The sequence below is a fragment of the Coptis chinensis genome, chromosome 8 (genome assembly GCF_015680905.1).
Source record: "Coptis chinensis isolate HL-2020 chromosome 8, ASM1568090v1, whole genome shotgun sequence".
Lineage (NCBI taxonomy): Eukaryota > Viridiplantae > Streptophyta > Magnoliopsida > Ranunculales > Ranunculaceae > Coptis > Coptis chinensis.
In genome coordinates this window covers 53,543,385-53,557,159 of record NC_141463.1, presented here as the reverse complement: position 1 = coordinate 53,557,159, position 13,775 = coordinate 53,543,385, and the positions used below count along the sequence as shown (strand labels likewise).

Below are 13,775 nucleotides of genomic sequence, written 5' to 3'. Positions count from 1 at the left end.
GCGCAAGATTACTTTAATAACACGTTTCCAGAAAACCATATGCATAAATTCCTTTCTTTTGGAAGTTCAGATTTTGTCGATGACTCCTACGTACAAGAAGTCAACACCATCTTCGAGTCTACACAAATCATAGAACTTTCGGTTGCTCCATATACAGAGTTTGAAGACCTGCTGCCTAAGCAAGTATTCATTACTCAAGATGAGGACACCCCAGAAGCTTTTATCGACATACCAACCACCCCGGTACTTAAACCTCTTCCTCCTGAGTTAAAATATATTCAACTTGATCTGGATGGTAGCCATCCGGTAATTATATCTTCTCCATTATCTAAGGAGGAAGAGACATGTTTAATCAGGGTGATTAAGGAGCATCGTTCTGTGATTGGTTGGTCCATAGCCAATATTAAGGGAATTGACCCTAATGTGTGCACTCACCGTATCCATTTGGAGGATAACGCAAAGACTTCTCGCGAACCTCATCGTCGTTTGAACCCGGCCATGAAAGAAGTGGTCAGGGAAGAAGTCTTAGGGTTACTTGATGCTGCTATCATATACCCAATCTCTGATAGCGAATGGGTCAGTCCCATTCATGTAGTTCCAAAAAAATTAGGGATTACAATGGTACGTAATGCCAAGGGTGAATATGTTGCCACACATGGTCTTATGAAATGGAGGATCTGTATTGATTACAGACGTTTAAATGCCATGACACGAAAGGATCATTTTCCATTACCCTTTATAGATCAGATGCTAGAACGTCAAGCTGGTCATGTTTTTTACTATTTTTTGGATGGCTACTCTAGCTATTTCCAAATTATTATTGATATTGATGACCAAGAAAAGACTACCTTTACATGTCCTTTTGGAACATACGCCTATAAACGAATGCCTTTTGGCCTTTGTAATGCTCCTGGTACCTTCCAGCGGTGTATGCTTCATATATTTAGTGACATGGTAGAGCGTTTCATGGAAGTATTCATGGATGATTTTTATATCTATGGAGACTCTTTCACTGACTGCCTGTCTAACCTATCTAAGGTTTTGACACGGTGTGAAGAGAAGAGTCTAGTTTTGAATTGGGAAAAATGTCATTTCATGGTAAAAAAAGGGCATAGTACTAGGTCACATTGTATCTAGTGATTGCATAGAAGTTGATATGGCCAAACTAGATAAGATAGCAACTCTACCTATACCACGGACTGTCCGTGATATTAGAGCCTTTGTAGGCTATGCAGGTTTTTATAGGCGCTTTATCAAAGATTTTTCGAAAATAGCTAGGCCTCTAACTAATCTGCTTTTAAAGGATGCCATCTTTGATTTTAATTTTAACTGTAAACAGACTTTCGAAACTTTAAAAGCCGCCTTAACTTTTGCACCCATTATACAGCCTCCCGATTCGTCTAAACCTTTCGAACTCATGTGTGATGCTAGTGATTATACATTTGGTGCTGTCTTGGGACAGAAACTAGATAATAAATCCACTATTATTTATTATGCTAGTAAAACTCTAAATGATGCTCAAAGGAATTATACAACTACTGAAAAAGAATTCTTAGCTGTCGTTTATGCTTTAGATAAGTTTCGTCCTTATTTGGTTGGTTCTAAGACCCTAGTTTATACCGACCATACAGCCCTTAGGTACCATCTCGCAAAGAAGGATGCTAAGCAGAGATTAATCCGATGGATTCTCCTCCTACAATAGTTTACATTAGAAATAAAGGACAAAAGAAGGGTCGAAAACGTAGTTGCCGACCACTTATCTAGACTGACAAACAACGATGATAGTGATTCGGAGTCCATACCTGACTATTTTCCTAATGAGTATTTGTATGCTATTTTTTCTACATCATGGTATGCTGACATCGTGAATTATTTAGCGTCTGATGTTATTCTTTATGATTGGTCAAGAAATGAACGTAAGAAGTTCTTGGCCAGAGTTAAGCTATACTACTGGGATGAGCCCTACCTTTTTAAGTATTGTACGGATAAGATTATTCGTCGTTGTATTCCCCAGTGGGAATTTAATGAGGTTCTATGCCATTGAATCACGAAGCGTAATATGATGCCATTGAATCCAACTTGGGCGAATCACGAAGCGTAATATGATGCTATTGAATCTAATCATGGTGGTAGAAATTTTTGATGTATGGGGCATTGATTTCATGGGTCCCTTTCCAATTTCCCACGGCTTCATCTATATTCTAGTTGTCGTGGACTACGTGTCTAAATGGATAGAGGCCATGGCTTGCCGTAGCAATGACCATAAGACAGTTGTGTTTTTTTGTTAAAGAGTATATTTTCTGTCTATTTGGCATTCCCAAGGCCATCATTAGTGATGGTGGAACACATTTTTGCAACAGAGTTGTTGCATCTCTTGTGAAGAAATATGGAGTTACACATAAGGTAGCAACTCCGTATTATCCACAAACTAGCGGACAAGTAGAAGTTTCTAATAGAGAAATCAAAAAGATCTTAGAAACAACTGTAAATCCTAATAGGAAAGACTGATCAAAGCGTCTATCGGATGCCTTATGGGCATATAGGACTGCAATTGAATGAGCTTGAAGAAATCCGTAGAGATTCTTATGACCTCGCAAGGGATTATAAAGCTAACATGAAATGTGTTCATGATAAGCAAATTTTGCGCAAAGAGTTTGTGGTAGGTCAAAAGGTCTTACTTTACAATTTCCGTCTACATATTTTTCCAGGGAAATTAAAAACCCGTTGGACTAGTCCTTTTCTGGTTACTGAAGTCACCCCTTACGGGGCAATCACCTTGGTAAATCCCAAGGACAATAGTACCTTTCAAGTAAATGGCCAACAGTTGAAACATTTTCATGAGCTATTGTCCTTTGATGTAGAGAAAGTCCTTTTACAGGATCCTGTCTATGAGGACTGACCTTTTTCATTGGTGTACTTCCTTTCATTTCCATATATTGGTAAGTGCACTATTAAGATAACCGGGCTTTCCCTATGGAGTGTGTGGCTATAAGTACTGGATCCTAAGTCCACGTTTAACATAATTCACGTTTTCCACTCTTGCATGTTTTCTCGGTTTTTGAGTCATGTCCCTCTATGGTGTGAATTATGCATTTAATGCTTTCTTGTTTTCTTATATTAAATTTTATTCATAAAAAATAAAAAAATTTGTTAAAATCACAAACATAGTAAGTTAAGAAGTCTCGGGAATCTGACTTTAAAAGACCCACTTTTTAAAACAAATTTTCTCAACTCTGTGTCTAAAATTTGTTTGGGGGTGGGGTGTTCATTCCATCCTGGATTATTCAACTCTCCAGTTGTGTTGGTTAGACCGTTTAATTGTATTACAATTCGGGTTGACATTATATATGAAATTAGATTTCATTCGTTCGCATAACTTACGTCATGCACGTACTTTGAGACATTTTCCATCTTCTTATATGTCACCAACAGTCGGACTAGAGCGTTTTATGGATCATTAGATTGGAAATTCTCTCCTGATCATTTCCATACTTCATTCGCAAAAATTGGCCCGGTAACGAAGCGGCAATTTAAGTTTGAAGTTGCGCGAAATATCGAAAAATCAAAATCCGAAAATCAAGTGGGCTTGAGCCCAACTTCGCACGCACGTGCAGCACACGTGCATCTCTTCCTTCACACCAACAGTCGCGATTCCATTCTCCAAGCCGCCATTACCAAACATCAAAGCTTCAAAAACCTAACAAAAATAAAAAAAATATAAGAAACCTAAATACACCCATGCCCAAAGTTAAAACCCACCCCAAATCTCCTCCTAACTACAACCACCACCACCTCCACCAACTTAAACAACCAAACACCACCAAAAATTCAAAAATTTCAACCACCACCACCACCACCGCGCCTCCTGCCATTATTTTTAGTTAGGGTGTTTCAAAACAAGTCCCCTACCTTATTCAAATCCACACAGCTTATAAAAACTCCAATGGCTCAAAGACGTCGGATATTGCCAGAGCACGCTTTTACTGCCGACCACTTCGCGCCATTTTACGGTGATGAGATGGTTAGGAGAGACTGGAGTGGTTTATGGTACTCAATAGACGATTTTTACCACGAAGATTTGGTCCGAGAGTTTTATAGGACGAGGGAGTTGAATAGGGATCGAATTTTTGTTAAGGTGGCTGGGAGGAGGAGAGAGGTTACTACTGGGTTGTTGGCTGAGATTTTAGGCATTCCACCTAGACACCATCTCGATGCCACATTACATGATTCCCAGTTTACTGCTGTAGAACCTTTGATGAACGACTATTGTGGAAGGGAACTACAATGTGATCTCGCATTGTGTTTGCCAGTCGTCTCTCCGAACCAACCATCTGGCTATAGCTTAGTGGATTGGTAGGAATGTCATAGGGAAGGAGAAAGTCAATGATATCAGTCTGAACTGCCTTCACGTTCTATGGATACTCCAGGAGCAGAAGTATGAGTTCTGTATTTTGGAATTTTGCGTAACATGATTATGGGAGTTGGAAAGAGTATTGCACCTCTCCCTATTTTGATAACGAAGATCATGATAACCTTGAGAGCGACTCCGAGGTCTGATAGGATTTGCCTGAAGGAGCACCAAAATCATCATATTTATACGGAGTGTATCCAGAGAGTTTGGAGGTTGCCTGAAGAGAGGGTAGTCAAGGGGAGTGACTCGGAGGATGAGGATGACACGACATGTTTTGAAGTCGATGCCTTAGAGAGGTGTAAGTCGGATGCAGAACGCATGGCTGTGATTCACCGTGGCATGCGTTCTCTCAATACTATTTGTGAAGACCTCCAAACTAGGCAGGCTACCATACATCATAACTTCGAGACTCGTGCCCGGCGCGAGGATGAGCGGTGGGAACAGACGAGGGCCGAGATGGACGCTCAGCGCCAATTCTGAGACGACATGCTTGCACGCTTCCCACCCCAGGAGGGTTCTTCTTCGGAGGAGTAGTCTGTGAGGCACGAGCGTCGTCGCCACAAGATGGATGGCTCTGGCACATCGGAAGCCCAAAGGCCATCTGCTTCTCAAGCGCATTCCACTACTAGCAGCGAGTGGTTTAGAGATCTAATGAGTTAATTTGTTTTATTGTATTTGTTTTTATTTAGTATGGATGTAAAAAGATTAGTTCAGTAATTAAATTTGAATTTGGTTGTCGTATGTTATTTGGAATTCAATTTTAATATAAGTTGGTTAATTTCGAATTATGCGTTGTTCTTATCATTAACCCCACCATCCCGAATTATTTGGGGGTGGTATTATTTAGCCTAACATAATTCATTATATGATCATCTATTTTCAGAAGTTGTTTTGTAGTGAGGGTTGAGAATATTGCCGATATGGGTATCGCTATAAATAGATATTGTGTTAGGATGAAATCTCGATAACTTATGCAGTATCTAACTTAAATTCAACCTAAAAGATATTAGGTTTGTTTTGGAATAGAGAATATGGGTTGTTTTTGTTTTCGGTTTTGAAAATTTTATTATTTCCGGCAATTGCCTTAAAACTTTTTGGGTAACTTCCCGATTCGTTTTAGCAACTTAAATCCAATAAAAACTGCATTCATTCTACACTCACAACCCCAACTACATCTCACATTCATCTCTCACGTTTCAATCCCACTTTACCTTATTTTTCCTTCACACTTCGGCCTCACAGCTCCCCAACCGCTTTTGCCCCCTGATGGAGGCGCCACTGCGCCCTCAAGATCGTCGGAGGAATTCTACCGAAGAAGCGACTGCGCCTCTCCAAAGACAAACCTGAAGCGGCCGCCACTGCGCCCAAAACACTGGAATTCCAGTTTTCATCCTGAGTGCACCCCGTGCCCATCCCGGGCTAAAAGTGAGCGCACCCTGCCCCCAAGTGCCTGGAATTCGAAACTCAACAGAGCGCACCCGCGCCCATCCCAGCCATACCTTGAGTGCACCTGTGCCCTGACTCCTGTGGGCACCAAAAATTTCAAGTTTTATGAGGGTTGTTCCTGGATAGTTGCAGCTATTCTAGAGAGTAGTTTTGTGATGACTTCTCCTATAGTAATACCGGGGCAGTCTTCCGAACACTTGTTGGGGATCGAGTCTTATGGACATTGGTTCCGCGAGAAGATCATGTAGTTCGGATGGAGGCATCTTCTGGTAAGTGAAGACGACTCGTATTCACCTAAGTTTACTTAATTTTTATACAATAATGTTAAGTTCTATTGTAACTAGGATGGAGAACAAGAATTCTCCGTCACGGTTGATGACACACCCCTAGAATTCAATAAGTATGTGGTAGCATTAGTTTCGGGAATACCAATACCTGATCCTATTCACACGTGGGGATATATAACCGATAATTCATACCTCTATGACTATACATATTTCCATGAGTATTATGGGGGAGGGGTATTTCATATAATGGACCAAAGGCGTTACAACATAGCCCTTGGTAGCCTGTCCCTAAATGCAGGCACCACCATGTTATTCATCCTCATGAATATTCTAGGGGAGTTCCAGTTTACTTCTGCAAATAGTACTGCTGGTGGCGTTTTTCTTGCTTTAGCTGAGGGACGTCACTGATATGACATTCCCTGAGTATTAGTGGCTAGTCTTAAAAGAGCCCAAAGCATGCGCCATAAGTATCTTCTTATGCCTATTTTGGTTTGTCGCATCCTGCGCAGTTGTCTACCAGAATTATGTACCCAGTTCACAGATTGGAAAAGGGTTGAAGTCATGAGACCCACCAATTGAGTGGTTCGCTCATTTCGAGTAATGACTTGGCCGGGATGGCAAGTGCAACCTCATTTGGTTGCTCCTTACACCCCATCAGACATAGTAACACTAGACAGGTTAGCACAAGTTTACGACACACGGAGGCGGGCTTGGCAAGTTATCATGGCATGGCAGGATGCCAAAGAACCTCATCTTTTTGAAGAGGGAAATAAGGAGGACAATGTTTAAACGAGAGTACATGTAAGTATTAGTTTCAGTAAGTGTCTGTTTATGTCCCAAGCAATCTATTTCTCATTAACCCCATAACGGGTGGAACTCTTATAGAGTTACGCCAGTTTTTCTTTTCTATACACTACTACAGAATGACACATATACTACGGTCAATAAGAACGTTTATACCACGGTTCTTCCAAAAACCGTGGGAAATACTTATATATTACGGCGGAAATTTCTTTGGTCATTGGTTTACTAATATATGCCACAGTTACATGAAAACCGTGGGATAAGTTGGGCCATATACCATGGTTAGTTTTTTTTTCAGCATGAGAGTACTCCACATCCCCACTGCCTTAAACATAAACAGTGGTATATAAATTTTCCATTTTCTACCGTGGTTTATGACTTTATGCCAAATAGTCAAATACGCCAAAAAAAAATACACATTACGAAACTCATTCAAATTGGATTCCCGCTATTCTCTCGGTCTCTCCCCACAACTTCTACAGTTCTACGACTCTCTCTCGTTCAAATTGCGTTACCTCAAATTGCAAAGAAGAGAGAGAAAGAGATGGGTGAAGGGAGAGAAGGGGATTGGGAGTGTGGAAGCTGCACAAACAGAAACTACGCGTTCAGATCCTTTTGCAACCATTGTAAGCAACCTCGAATTCTAGTCGACAACAAAACCCCTGCTGATTCGAAATGGCTACCTCGCATTGGTGATTGGATCTGCTCAGGTGACACATCATTCATCCTTACCTTAATATATAATCGAATGAGATGCTATGTCTAGTTCATGTTGTTGTTGTTTTACTTATCAATTTTTGGGAACTTGTAAACAATTGGGTTGAGTGGTGTGTGTGTTTTTTTGTGGTTTGGGTGTGCGTATTTCTGGCTGGATGTGCGTTGTTGGGCAGAGAGAAGGAGAGAGAGAAGGAGAGAGAAATGAAACTACAGAAAATGGATCTGGTTTTAATTCAACGCTTATATTAGCAGCTAAGAGAACATATAGAAGAGACCCTCTTGATAATTTTAAAGCGTTAATCGGTGGATGGAATATCGGTGAACTCCATTACTGGGTTGTAAGTTGTAGTTCTTTTTTCATTGAATTATTATTATATTTGGCTTGTGAATTTTTTATATCTGAACAACAGTTTTATTTATATATATGTATATTTTTTTCATCTGGGTTTTGTTAGTCTTTAATGGAGTTGTAAGTTTTTGGAATTTGGGGTTTGGTTCCTTTCAATGATTTGCAGCTTTTAGTCCTAAGTTAGTTTTGTTTATCTTCCTAGTTTGTATCTATTATCCTGAATCAACTTTCGAAGTATGGCTGTTATTTGTTGTTTTCTCAAATCCATTTTAGTGTTATATTTTTGTTTTCTCCATGATCTCTGATATGTATTTTGCATCAGTTTTTTTTTATTATCATGTTTTGTTTTTTGGGATTTGAGTTCTAGAGTTTAATTTATTTGCTGTTCTTGGTTCTGCATATTATTATATGGTTTATAAAAACATGAAAACAGAAATCCCAAACTTTTACTTATTTCTAGGATGTGTACTTGGAATGGTTTTGGTAATTCAAACTATTTGTGTTGAATGCAACCGTAGGTTTTTTTTGCTCGTTCTTCGTAATTGCTTTGGCTTGGTTCGCCATTTTGGATCTGTCTTTATTTTTTGTATCATTCTTTATTATTCTTTGTTGCCGACGCGGAGCCTTATGGCTATTCTCGAACGGCTTATGCCCTCTCACTTATATTCCTTATACTCTTCACTATTGCTGCTATGTAAGATCTCCCTCCTTTTTTTTTCCCTTGTTGATGTATGCTTGGTTGTTTATGATGCAATCGCTAATGTTTGATTTTGTTGTTGTAGTGTTGGATGCATCGTTTTTGTACAACGGGGGTAAATTTCATGGGAGAACCTGGAGACACTTTGAAATATATTGTGAAGCAATCAAATGTTACCGTGGATAACCTAAGGAATGTATCGGACTATCTCTCTGCAGCTAAAGCGTGTTGGAGTGGTTCGCTTTTTCTTGGGTCCCGATGTCCGGACAAAGCATTGATGTAATTGGCTTAAAGATTAATTCCTCTTCTAGTAAACTTGCGGATAAAACGAAGGAGAATTCATGAGAACATAAAAGATGTGTTGAATCTTGTGTAAGAAAAAATTTTAAAGGTTTATCTTTGCGTTGATTTCCATTGAGATATATGCAGATTGTTAAATTATATGTGTTCGCGCTAGAGACTATGCCTTATCCCGATTCTTGCTGTAATGCTCCTCTTGACATTTCTTGGATTCTCGTAAGTATTTTGAAACCTTGACTTCTTATCGATAGTTTTGGATCGGTCATTATTTAAATAATATATGCCTCTGTTTTTTTAAACTGTTTGATTTTGGGGTTTGCAGTATTTTCTATTTTTGGTATGCAATTCCTTGTGAGCATGTGAGTCAAATAACACGCCTCAATTTCATTAATTCTCTCCGATATTTTGTAGAGCACTCTCTGCTCTTTATATGTTTCTTTAAGCCATTGTGATTTTTTCGACCATATGCTTGGTTGCGACTTGGTGGTTATCGGTTGGGTCCTTGTAGAGAGCACATTTATCTTGTGCGGAGTATTTCTCCTTCTCCATAAGTAAGTCTGATGCTTTAGCTCTTTGGCTTACATTTATAGGAAAAAGGAACAAAAATTGGAATATTGGAGTGTAGCCTACCTATGTATTTGACTATGGTTCTTAATCAATTTTAGTCTAGAATCAATGTTACAAGTTAAACATTTTTTTTTTTTCTATATACCCAAGGTGCTTTCTTTTACGTATGCTTCAGATGGCTAGTTTAACTGTTTAAGTAAAGTATTTGATAGTCACGATGATCTATGCAGACATTGTACTAGAAGACACTACTTTCTTTCCTCCGAAGCTTATGAGCTTCACACTAAACTATTAATATGTAAAATGTATAGTAGATTGCTGGTTTAGAGGATGATGATGTTGTCACAAATAATTTTGTGATGTATAGTGTTTAATTCAAATGATTAAGTGTTCAAATTTCGGTTAGAATGTCTTAAATTTATGATATTATTCCTCTAGGTTGATCGAATGTCCGAACTAGAATTTGTAGTTACACCGTGACACAATTTCTGTTTTTTTTTTTTTTTTTTTTTAATAGTTTTTACGTGCCCAAGGTTGTCCTATCATTTTCCTAGTTCTCTTTATCAGATCCTTATTTTCTTTGAAGAAATCCATTTTCTCGAACATTTTATCTTTCAAGCATCGTAAACTTGTTACTATTTTCTAGTACTTCTTGTTGTTTGTTTTGCAACTCCATTCCTTTTGTAAATGTTTTAATGGAAATGATTTTTCTTTGATCACATGGAGCTTTACCGCTTGCGATATCGTATTTCTCTTTATGTGAGTAAATGCTACGCTCATAACTTTTTTAACTTGGAACCTCAGATTGGGTGATCACCTAAGATGCCCGTATAATAACAACGAAATAGACGCGGACAAAAGGCGGTGATTCAATTGGTCATTTTGACAAATTCATATTTAACTTTAAAGTCCTTGAAGCGAGAATTCTTAAACATTGGAGCTGTAATATTCATTCATTTCAGCCGTGGTGTTGCTTGAGAAAACCATTCCAAGTTTCTCTTGATGCTCCGGGGAGCAGGGATCTAATTTTCTCGGAATTATCCGATTCAAAATATTATTGTGCTTACATTTTTTTTTCTTTACCAGAAAGTCCATAAGTTCAACTAGCATTTAGATGCATCTCACCGGAAACAGGAAAACAGAGGCTTAACATTCTAAAGAATTATCTAGATAGTTAAACTTGATTTTTCTTCCCCAGTGTAGTCGGAGATACTTGTGTTGCAATGGATCAGTGGGTCCAGAACCCAACTTCTCATACGGCTCTTGATGATATACTTCCCTGTGTGGATAACACAACTGCAAATGAAACTTTGTTGCGGAGCAAGCAAGTTTCGTTCCAATTGGTCAACGTAGTCAACCAAGTCATCACCAACTTATCTAATAACAACCTTCCGCCTATAGTAGGGCCTCCTCTTTATTACAATCAGTCTGGTCCTCTCGGTTCCCATACTCTGCAACCCTTTTCATGCGGACTTGACCGATCGAAGTTGTGCATCCGGTGAGGTGGAATTTAGCAATGCAACACAGGTAAACCTAGAAACCCCGGAACTCACGAGAGGAAAGTGGAGACCATCTATTGAGACATTGTTTGCTTTCTTGCAGGTCCGGGCGAAACTTTGTTTGTCGAGGTTTCATCACCGGGATGTAATACGCCGATTGGGTCACCTTACACCCGATTATTATGACCCGGATGGGTGGTCTTTGTTAATGTGAGCTATGGGTTGTATAATTATGGTCCATTCCTTGTTCACCTTGAAGACCGTGGATTTTGTGAGGGACGATTCACGTAAATCTCAAAGGATTATTGCCCTAAAAGTCAAGCGTTATTCAAAATGGATCTACACGGGATTGGTGATGGTTTCAGCTGCAGTGATGCTCTCTTTGATCTTCTGGGTAATTTATGCAAGAGAGCGACGACACCGTGTGTATACCAAACATCTCATGCGCGGTTATGGTCAGGGTCCTTCTGAAGAAAACAAGGGGATGTAGGAAATATCAAGTTCAGTTATATCGTCTTAGGTAAGGTTTGTCTCTTACTTAGATTTGCATTGAGGTCATGTACAATTTGGTACTTCACTTTTGTAAAATATGCTAGACTTTTACTTTTCCAATCAAAGTCAAGCTAAACTTCTGGTTCAGTATCAACCTCTGGATTTACCATCAATATCACATCATGTTCGTGATTGTGCCCCGGTGAGCCATAGTTTTGTATGTTTTGCTTTCTAAGTATGTGTTCTTTTCGAAATATTTATTCCTAAATCTTTTTGGTTCCTTCCCAGTTCCCTCGATTACAATTATAATTTAGAATTAGGTAGTAGCTGATTGTTTAATGCATTCCACTCTGCAGGTGTAAGACTGAGAAAGATGCGGTCAATCAATCTGTTAGTGATGTGCTTTGACTCATCCAGATAACAAATTTAGAACTGAAGGAGACATACACGCAAGATGAACTTGACGGTGTTCGACTCAATATTATTTAGTTCATCCAGGAAAATGGGGTGTTTCAAATTACCGGAGTTTAATGAGGATGAGTTTTAGCTATGTTCGGACCCCTCCAGTTTAATTTATGAGTTTTACCTTTTTAATTTATGAAAAGGAATTTGAAGTTTGTTTTCTTAGTGCACTCAAAAAATTAATAGAAGTTTTTTTTTATTATTATTATCTTTTTTTGCAATGTTTGATAGTTTATTGTACATTTTGGAATTTGTTGGGAAGATGGAAATGTTGTATGTAGGCAGGCTGTGTAAATTTTGTTATGCAGGTTCGGTTTTTAAGTGGAAGACTGTTACTAGCATTATTATTATATATATATATATATATACCACGGTTTGGCATAAACCGTAGTGTTTAGTATAACTATATACCACGGTATTATAACACATACACTAATATAAACCACGATTTCAATAGTTTATATGCCACGGTTCTGTTGACAATCGTGGTATATAATGGGCATACAAACCACGGTTCTTTGAAAAACCGTGGTATCCGTTAAACATATATACCACAGTTTTGCTATTATTATATACCACATCACCTATTGTCACGGTTGTATAACAGTGGTAAATATATTTATACCACACTTAAAAACAGTGGTATATGTGTCATTCTGTAGTAGTGATATTAGTATGTTATAACCTTGTTTTGCAGATGTTCTTGAATTTCACGCGTCTCAATGATATTTTCCTACCCTCTTTATTTAAAATACTTTGAGGACAAAGCATGCTTCTTGTTTAGGGGGCATAGAAACACGTGTAATTAAGACATCTGTTAGGATATAGATATGTATAATATCCACTTATTTTCTAGCTAAAAAATTCAAAAATTTTAAAAATATAATAAGAAGTATGTTATACACTTAGGAACATTGGTATTGTTTTCTTTTTCTATGCTCTTAATAATCTAGAAGTCTCACGTAGCTTTTGCATTAGAATAGTTTTTAGAAACTTAGGTTAATATGTAGGTAATAATCCTTGCATCTATCTATAAATATGTTGCATGAGTATTTATGATTGTTGGCAGTAAGTTTCTGAAAGCTAGGCTAGAGTACTTATTCTACAAATCCTGTGAGAATATAGCCTAAAGCCTTATATGAGTGACACATTTGAGAAATGACACAAGGGAGAAGTAAAATCCGGATAGAGAAATCACACGCCCACTTGCTAGATCACTATACCATATCTTAAGCGAGAATTTAGGCCCTCTTTGGATCGGTATAGCAAGAAATTCCAACCTATGAATTATTTTCCGCTAGTCGCCCCTCTGAGCCTTTCTTTAACCTTTCAAAAACCACAAATCCTTTACCCTATTACAAAACAAAAAAAATAAAAATAAAAAATCAACCTACCCAATTCTTTGAATAAGTTTGAGAATAGAGATGAAGAATAGAAAAGATAATAACCTTTGAAATCAAGAATTTGTTAGTCGTTTCAGAAGAGAAAAGTAAGTTTCCATCCAAATAAAATAAAATAAAGAGTTAGAACTCCAAAAATAGAATCAAGGAGTCAAAAGCCAAAGAAAAAGAAAAAAAAATGTATGGCTAAGGATGGAAACAAAGTGTAGAAGCAAAAGTAAAGAATAAGGTTTTCTCTAGTTACATAATATGAAGACTCTATTATCTCAGACTTGTTCTTTTTGAATATCCATTTCCTTCCTTCTTAAAACCATCTCTTAATCCCCGCAACACCTAATAAAGAC

General features: G+C 38.1%; 1 pseudogene across 1 annotated transcript; it reads left to right on the top strand.

Moving 5' to 3' along the window:
- Positions 1-7,059: 7,059 nt before the first annotated feature.
- LOC147481922 (uncharacterized) lies at positions 7,060-11,706 on the top strand (annotated as a pseudogene). The gene is made up of 8 exons (XR_015204629.1): positions 7,060-8,000; positions 8,523-8,708; positions 8,797-9,083; positions 9,169-9,226; positions 9,334-9,370; positions 9,491-9,562; positions 10,777-11,105; positions 11,181-11,706. The product of XR_015204629.1 is annotated as an uncharacterized LOC147481922 (transcript).
- Positions 11,707-13,775: the final 2,069 nt, after the last annotated feature.